Source organism: Chiloscyllium plagiosum, chromosome 8 (assembly GCF_004010195.1).
Source record: "Chiloscyllium plagiosum isolate BGI_BamShark_2017 chromosome 8, ASM401019v2, whole genome shotgun sequence".
Classification (NCBI taxonomy): Eukaryota; Metazoa; Chordata; class Chondrichthyes; order Orectolobiformes; family Hemiscylliidae; genus Chiloscyllium; species Chiloscyllium plagiosum.
Genome location: NC_057717.1, coordinates 10314806 through 10323979, shown reverse-complemented (window position 1 = coordinate 10323979; position 9174 = coordinate 10314806).

Genomic DNA, 9174 nt, shown 5'->3' with positions numbered 1-9174 from the left:
CTGTTCCCTGGATGCTGCCTGACCTGCTGTGCTGTTCCAGCAATAAAGTTTCAGCTATAAATGCATTAAAATGATTTACGAAGGGAAGAAGTGGGATAGTGGAGGACTACAGGCCAGTTAGTTGTTATCCACAGTAGGGAATCTGTTGCAACCTATTGTAAGGAATATCTTATTGGACACTGAGTAAGTAATCGCAAATTTAAAGAGAGTTTTTCTGCATTAATGAAAGGGAAGTTATAATTTACTATTTTTTTCTTGAAGATATCTCTTGTAGATATAAACAATGGCGAATCAGTGAATGTGGTACAGTCAGGTATTCAGGAGGAGGTTTTATCAGCGCACACAGTAAATTATCAGAAAACATTAAAGCAAAGTGTATTGGGAGGAACATATACAAACAGGGGAAGGTCAGCATTAGAGAAACTATTGGAGAACATAGGTGGTGGTAGAAGGTTGTTTGTGTGACTGCAGACCGGTGTACGCTGGTGTGCCACAGGTTTCAGTGCTGTGTCCTTTTAAACGCCTTCCTTTAAAGGGAATCCGAATACAGACGATGAAGAATCAGTTAGACTCAAAGAGTCAGTTGCTCTCTCTTTACGGTGCTGTCTGACTAACTGTGATCTCTAGCATGTGTTGGGTTCAGTACTGATTCAGATTCGGCTGTGATTTGCTCCTACTAGAAGTAAAGACATTCTGCACTAGTAACACAGAGAGTTGGGGAGACTGTACCTGGACTGTACCTGTACAATTTTTGATGTCTTGATCTAAGTAAAATATAATGATCACATATAATGAATGGGCATTCTCCTGATTAATCTCTCACATAGTACAATGGTCTGCCGAAGAGACTAGGTCTGTGATCAAGGCGGGAATCTGTGATTGAAACTGGAGAAAGCTGATTGATTGTTGTATGAGAACTTCACGTCTATTTACTTGGGAAAAGGATGAGGTAGGTTAAGAATTCAAGAAGATGGACCGGGAAGCTCTTGAACACATTGATGTAAGATGTGAGCAGGGATTGATGATTTTGGCTGGTATAAAACGGGACCAATCCCCAGGTCGAGATCAGTTGCATCTGAGGCTGTTGTTGGAGACAAGGGATGAAAGGCGCTGATGATAATGTTTAAATAAAATCTGGTCACAGGTGAGGTGCCGGAAGACTGGAGAACATCCTTTATAGGAAGGGTTGTAGAGCAAGAGCAGGGAACTATAGACCAGGGTTTTTCAGATCAGTGTTAGAGAAAATTTTGCAAAACATAGGTGGTGGTAGAAGGCTGTTTGTGTGACTGGAGAACCGTGTCACCTGATGTACCACAATGATCAGCACTGTCTCGCTTATTATTTGTGGTACTTATAAATGATGTAGGTGTGAATGTGGAGGGGGAGTGGCAGCGTGATAAGTAAGTCTGTGTTTGACACAAATATTGACTGCGTGTTTGGCAGTGAGGAGGAAGTTCTTATGTTTCAAGAAGATACAGATGGAATGATCAGATGGGTGGATCAATGGCAGATAGGATATAATACTGATAAATATGAGGTGATGCACATTGGAGGAAGGAACCAGACAGGAGAGTATACAATGAATGGCAGCACACCAGGAAGCTCAGAGGTGCTTCTCCACACATTTGTGAATGTAACAGGGAAGAATAAAAGGTTACGTCAGAAATCATTGGAAACAGTCGGCATAGAGATTACTCATCGAGGCAGAGATTACAAGAGCTATGTAGCACTTTGGTTAGGCCAAGTTGGAATAAAGTTTGGGGGTTCTGGGAGCTACATTAAAGGAAGTATGTGATTATTCTGAAGGGGTACAAAGATTCACCAGGATGTCCCCAAGGATGGAGCATATCAGCTATGGGGAGAGGTTTCATAAGCTCCATTTGTTTATTTTGGAGCAGAGAAGGCTGAGAGGGACGTGATTCAGAAGGAAAAGATTACGACGGGCATGGACAGGTTGGATAGATAGCAGCTGTTCCTTTTAGTCAAAGGGCTAAGAAGAGGGGAGCTACGTTTCAAAGGAAGGATTTGAGGTTTAGAGAGGATTCATGGATTGTTTTTCACCCAGAGGATGATGGGGTCCGGATTGCACCTCCTGCGGGGGTGGGGGTGTGGGGAGCTATCACGGGTTATCTCACAGTCATTAAAAAGTATCTGGGCGAGCAGTTGAAGTGTCAAACCATTCATGGTTATGGGACTGATATAGTAAAGTTGGAATAATATAGATCGTGCTGTTATTTTGATGCTACACAGACTATGCTTCTGTGATTGTATGGCTGTGGAAGGTCAATCGTTGAACAGCTTAAGACAGGAAGTAATAGGTTTCGGAAGAGCACATTAAACAAGCGTGAAATGTAAAAGCTTCTCAAAATGCAATATATCAAGATAAAATGTTGGAGAAGATAATTGTAGCTTCCTTACAGTCCACATCCAGTGAATGGAGAACAGGAAAATGGCAGACTATGAAGTAACTACTTCAGTTCGGCCTTCATGAAGGAAAAAAATTAAAATCTTCCAAGCAATTCTTGGTCTACTGAGAAAAAAACAGGAAATACAGTCAAATCAATAAATAAACAGTTTTGGAGAAAATATTTGGACTGAAATCTGATAAATCCCCATGGCCTGATAATCTTTATCTCTGATTCCTAAAGGAGGTGGCCATGGGAAAAATGGAAATTTAGCGTGCTGTCTTCCAAATTCCTGATGAATCTGACAAGTTTGAGAGCAGCAAATATAACCCCAATGTTTCGAGAGGAGGCATGGATAAAGCAGGGATTTACAGTCTGCTTAGCACCAAAGAAGCAATAAGGACAATACAACAGTGTATTAGAATGAATGCTTTGCCAGGGAACTTTGAAAAGTAAATTAATTTGAAAGTAATGGACATGGAAAAAGGCAATGGCAAATAATTAAATGTGAATCATATTTGAGAAATCGATTGGGAAATAAATTATGGCGAAGCAATAGATGCAGTGAATTTGGATTGTCAGAAACTTTTTGATGATGTCCCAAGTCTAATGTTGTGAAAATGTTACACCTTCAACAAGGCCATGCTGTCCTTGTTTTTTTTTTCAAACGTGTCCTAAAAGCAGTGAATCCGAAATGTCTGGGTTTGACTGCTCTAAAATAAAAGCACGTACAATAAGGAGCAAGCTACGCTAGATCTGGTCCTGTGTAATGAGACAGGAATAATTAATGACCTCATAGTTAGAAATCAACTTGAAAGGAATGATCACAGGTTGAATTTAAAATACAGATGGAGAGTGTGAAGATAAAATTCAATACCAGGGTCCTGTACTTAAACGAGGGAGACTACAACAGAATGAGCGAGGACTAGGCTAAAGTTGACTAGTAACAAATACTTTATGGTGAGAGTTTACGAGCAGTGGAGGATTTCAATGGAATTTTTCAGAGTCCTTAGAAAAAGTACATTCAGTGGAAAGGAAAGACTCTAAGAAAAGGGATAATCTGCATCGAGTGTCTAAGCAATAAGCGAGGCTACCACGTTTAATGAGAAGGCATGCAAAGTGACCAAGAAAAGCAGGAACCGAGAAGATTGGAAAATCATTAATACTCAACAGAAAGCCACGAAAAGAGCTGTAAAGAAATGTAGGATATAACACAAGACAAAAATAGCACAGAATATGAAAAGAGGTAGCAGATGATTCCCTAAATACATAAAATGAAAATGAGTGGCTAACGTAAATGTTGGTCCTTTGGAGGATGAGATAGAGAATTTAGTTATAAAATAGGATGAAATGGCCGAGGCGTTGAGCAGGTAATTTGTATCGATTATCCTAATGGAGGACACTAATAACATGCCATTAATTGACAAAGAGATGAGGGTAGGTAAGGACATGTTTACAATCATTATTACGGTGGAGGTATGTTGGGTAAGCTAATGAATCTAAAGGCAGACAAAACCCTGATGAAATGCATTCCAGGGTACTAAAAAGATAGCGGAGGTAATATCAAGTTCAATTGTGGTAATTTTCTAAATATTTGCTGAATTTTGGGGCAGTTCCAGCTGATTGGAAAACAGCAAATGAGACGCCACTGTTTAAAAAGGCTGGTAGATAAAAGATGGGGGACTACAGACCAGTTAGTTTAATTTGTACAGTGGGTAAGATGCTTGAGTGTTTTATCAAGGGAGAAATAGCAAGACATGTTGATAGAAATCGGCCCATTGCGCAGACACAGCATGAGTCCCTGAAGGGCAGGTCATGCTTAACAAGTCTTTTGGAAATTTATGAAGACATTGTGAGCAAGGTAGACAGTGAGGCTTCAGTGGATGTGATACATCTAGATTTCCAAAAGGTGTTCGACAGGTGCCACACAATAGGCTGCTGCATAAGATAAAGGCGTTATGAGTAAAGTAATAGTATGGATAGAAGATTGGTTGACTAACAGGAAGCAAAGGGTGGACCTAAATGAGTGCTATTCATATCTGGACATCCGTGACTAGTGGCGTGCTTCAGGGATCAATGTTGGGGCTGCAATTATTCACAATTAATAGAGATGATATGGTGTTGGGAGCTCCAGAGTTTGTCAAAGTTTGCAGATGACACGATGATGAGTGGCAGAGTGAAGTGTGCAAAGATCTGTGAAACCTTTTAGAGGAACACAGATATTTTGTGTGAGTAGGCAAACGTCTGGCAGATGGAATACAATGTAAGTAAATGTGATTTCATCTATTTTTTAGGAGTACCAATAAAAAGGGTTATTACTTGAATGGTAAAACGTTGCAGTATGCTGCTCTGCAGAGGGACCTGCGTATCCATGTTCATGAAACACACAAGTTTGGTCTGCAGATACAGCAAGTACTGAGGAAGGCAAATGGTATGTTACCCTTCATTGCTGAAGGAATTGGATTTAAAAGCAGGTAAGTTATTTTGCAGCTGTACAGGGTGATGGTGAGGCGACACCTGGAGTATTGTATGAAGATTAAGCCGCCTTACTTGAAAAAGAATGTACTGGTACTGATGGGGTCAAGAGGAGTTTCATTGGGTTGAATCCGGAGCTGAGAGAGTTGGTTTATGAGAAGAGACTGGGTATACTGGGATGATAATCATTGAAATTCAGAAGAATGGGGTTCGGACCTTATCGAAACATACAAAACAATGAAGGGAATGAATAACATACAAGTAGGGAGGATGTTTTCACTGGCAGGTGAAGGAAGTAGATTTAGAATTGAATTGAGAACGAACTTCTTCATCCAGAGTGTTCTAATTCTATGGAATTGCCTGCTCAGTGAGGTAGTTGATGCTTTTAAAGCTAAGGTGTTTAGAAGAATGAAGTAAATAAAGGATACGGTGCGAGCATGCATCAGTGGATATGAGTGTACGAATAGATCAGCCACGATCTTGTTAAATGGCAGAGCAGGTTCGAATGGCCAGACGGCCTACTCTTGCTCCTAGTCGTTCTGTTCATCTCTTCTGAGGAAAGGGAAGTGACCAGTTCTCCCAGCGCAGACCCTCTGCTTTGGTTTGTTTGGCTTGATTTTTCGCAGTCTTGCTGTTTACTGAAAGCAGGCAGTCAGTCGTGTAGCTACCGGACTCAAAGAAGCAGACCCATTCTGATTCACCGTCACTCTGACATCTCTCCTGTAAGAACCTGGGGTTTATTTTTCCTTTCATTTTTGCCATGGGGTGTTTATGGGGATTGTTTCAAGTACTTGGAACAACATCCTTAAATTGGGATAATTTGTTGTTTTTTCAGATAGTTAAGTTATTCTGTCTGCTATCCTCTTGTGTATGTGTTTCATTCAGCTGCGGCACTCCTGGAATATCCACCTTAAACCTGCTTAAATCAATGAGCAAATGTTGGGTCTGCGCTACTTCCTTGAAATGATTTGAGGAGAACTGTCCTGGCCCATAACAGTGTGTAACAGCTAGATCAAATATACTGACATGGGTTGAGAATGGGACAGTTGAAAGGAAAACGTGAATCAGCAAAAACAGTTCTATATATTTTGGAGTCGAAAGCAATAACTAGTATGATAATCCAGAAATTGATGTTTGCAACCCAACTATTCAGAAAACATATCAAACATTTGTTCAAGGGTATTCAATTTAATCTTTCCAAATCTGCTGTTGGCCCCAAATTGAGAAGTGTGAGTGGGTGGTCAGGATGTAAAGAAGTTCAAAGGTGATTGAGACAATCGGAGGGAATGGGGAAATACCTGTCAGGTGAAGACCAATGTGGATATACGTAACATTGAGCACACTGGTTGGAAATATAGAATAACAGGCTAGCATTTCAAACAGAACTGATGTAAACCTGATGCTGTATGAAGGTACTTCTGTGCATACATTTGTTGATTTCTTCACCAAACTCTGAGGTCAATGCAGGGCAGTGAATTCTGAAACCAGAAGTCAATACTGGAATTGACATTGGCACATACCCAGTGTACATCGAGCCACCAATTGGGGAGCTGGATCATTGAAAAGGATCTCAATCTCTTTGTACACCAGTCACAGAGAGAAGCAACAGAAAGCAGATAGGAAGATAATTAGTATGCTGTCCTTCATTTCAAGGAGACTTGAGTCCAGGCGTAAGGGTGTCTTACTGTAGCTGTACAAGGCCTTGGTGAATCCCCATCACGAAAATTGTACAGTATTGTGAGCACATTTGGTCTCCTTACCTAAAAAGAATAAACCTGACATTGAGGGAAAGCAGCGAAGGATAACCAGACTGATCTCTGGGATGCCAGGCTTGTTGTGAGAGCAGAGTTTGGGGCGACTGGGCCTGTATTCCATGGGGTTTAGGAAAATGAGTGGAGATCTCGGTTATTATATAAAACTCTGTCATGGCGAGACAGGTTGTCAGCAGGGATGATAATTCCCCTGGCTGGAACGTCTCAAACAAGGGGCCCACAATATTAGATGCAAACAGGTCACTCTGCATTGAGATGAGAATAAATGTCTGCACGCAGATACTGGTTAACCTGGGGAATTCTCTACTACATAAGGCTGTGGAAGCAAAGGCACTGAATATAAATAAAGATTTCTAGACACTAAAGGAATGAAGTTGAAGCAGGAGTTTGGTGTGGGGATACATGGTCAGCCATCATTATATTGAAAGGGAGAGCAAAATTGATGGACCGAAGTTCCTACTTAATTTTTTATTCCCGATAGTTCATCAGTTCAACGGATATAGAGAATACAGTGTTTGGGAAAAGTGAATTGAAGAGATGTTTGGCCAAAAACTAGATTGGGCAAGGTTCAATGTGTTATATGACCTACTTCTTTCCCGATGTTTCTGTGCAGTTTGGGGGAAAGCTCTGTAAATGTTGTTACAAACTCTCAGATTTTAGGAAAGAGGTCTCTGCAGGTTTGACAGGACTGTGAATCCCGTTCTCCTTTCCAATATAGAGGCTGGTTCCTGGGGTTCTGTCCAGATTTATCCTTTAAGACCTTGGAGCAGTTTGATGCAACGGCCTTGCTTGGCAGTTTCGGAAACCATTGAAGAATTTACCACATATCTGTGTATCTGGACTCACGTTTAGGCCAGACCAGGAAATCACGGGAGATTCACTTCCTGAAAGTACACTGGGGAAGCAAATGTATGTTGACAATTGACATGGGCTTCAAGGTCAGTATTACTGGCACCAGATTTTACATCTCAATATTTTATTAATTGTTTCTAACTTCTACCAGCTGCTAAAGCTTTTACCTGGTCTGGATTAGTAGTCCAGTGACATTTCGACAACAGCACCATCTCCACATGGGGATCTATGCGAAACCACACTGAGCTGATTATTTCTGTACTGCTTGACAGCTCTGTCAGGAAGAACTCTCACCAATTTTACTGTCATGATAGGACTGAGGGCGTAGTAATTGGTCAGATTGTAATTATTCCCCTTTTAAGGGACGGGACATAGTTGAGTAATCTTCCACATTGCCAGGGGGAAGTCAGAGATGGAGCTGGAATGAAACAGCGTGCCCAGTGACACGGCTTGGTGTGCAGAACAAGTCTTCTGTTCTATTGCAGGAATGGTGTCAGGGCCCATTGCCTTTGTTGTATCGACTGCATTCAACTGTTTCTTCATGTCACGTGTGGCAGATCGAATTGGTTGAAGGCTGGCATCTGTGATTCTGTGGGCATTATTCAAGCAACACTTCTGGCTGAGGATGGTGTAGACACTGCATCCTTGTCTTTTACACTGATGTATAGGAAGGTCCCATTCTTTCGAGGAATGGTAAGGCAATAGCCTCAGCAATAACTGCTGAGATGTTAGTCTAACAACCCCAGTAATGTTCTGGTGACCTGAGATCGAATCCTGTTACAGTAGATGATGGAATTCAAATCCAACAAATGTTGGGAATTAAGTGTGTAATGATGATCATGAATCAATTGCTGATTGTGGGAGAAACCCATCTGGTTCACTGATGCCTTTTTTGGAAGGAAATTGCCATCCATACCTGCTGTGGACACATGTAACTCTCGACCCACAGCAAAGTAGTTGACTCTTAACTAATATCTGGGCAATAAATGATGACCGAACCAGTGATGCCGTAATCCCATTTAACAATCTTGATTTTAAATAATATTTGTGGAATCCTCTTTTATTGCCAGTTGTTTCATAGTTCAACTGCATTTCTGACTGGATGTGGCAGAACTGTAGAGCTTCTATCTGATCTGTTTGCTTTGTATTCATTTCGCCATCTCTCTCAGATATCAGTCCTGCTGTTTGGAATGTAAGTACAGTGGTCAAGTGCAGTAGCTTTAAATGGATTGTCAACATTTTTAGGTACATATGGTTCTGATACTGGTACATTCACCAACTTGTCACTGAAACATCGATCAGCTTAATGGGAATGATAGACTGAGGGATTATCGTGGGCAAAATGTTACAGATTGTGATTCACCTTCTGTCCAGCTGTGATCGACAGTACCACATAAATTCCCAGTTTTGAGCTGCAATTTCTGCATTGCAATTCTGCTATCTGTCCCCCAGTTCACACCGACACCCATTCACCTATCACCCCATGACCTACTCTGGTTACTGATGTGGTAACACTTCCATTTAAGTATTCTCATTCTTCTGATCGTTTGTCCATGGTGTCACACCTCTTACTTGTCATGATTCTCAAAACCCCTAAACTTGCCCCGCCGGGCAGCACAGTGGGTCTGTGGTTAGCGCTGCTACCTCACAACACTACGGGCCCAGGTTCA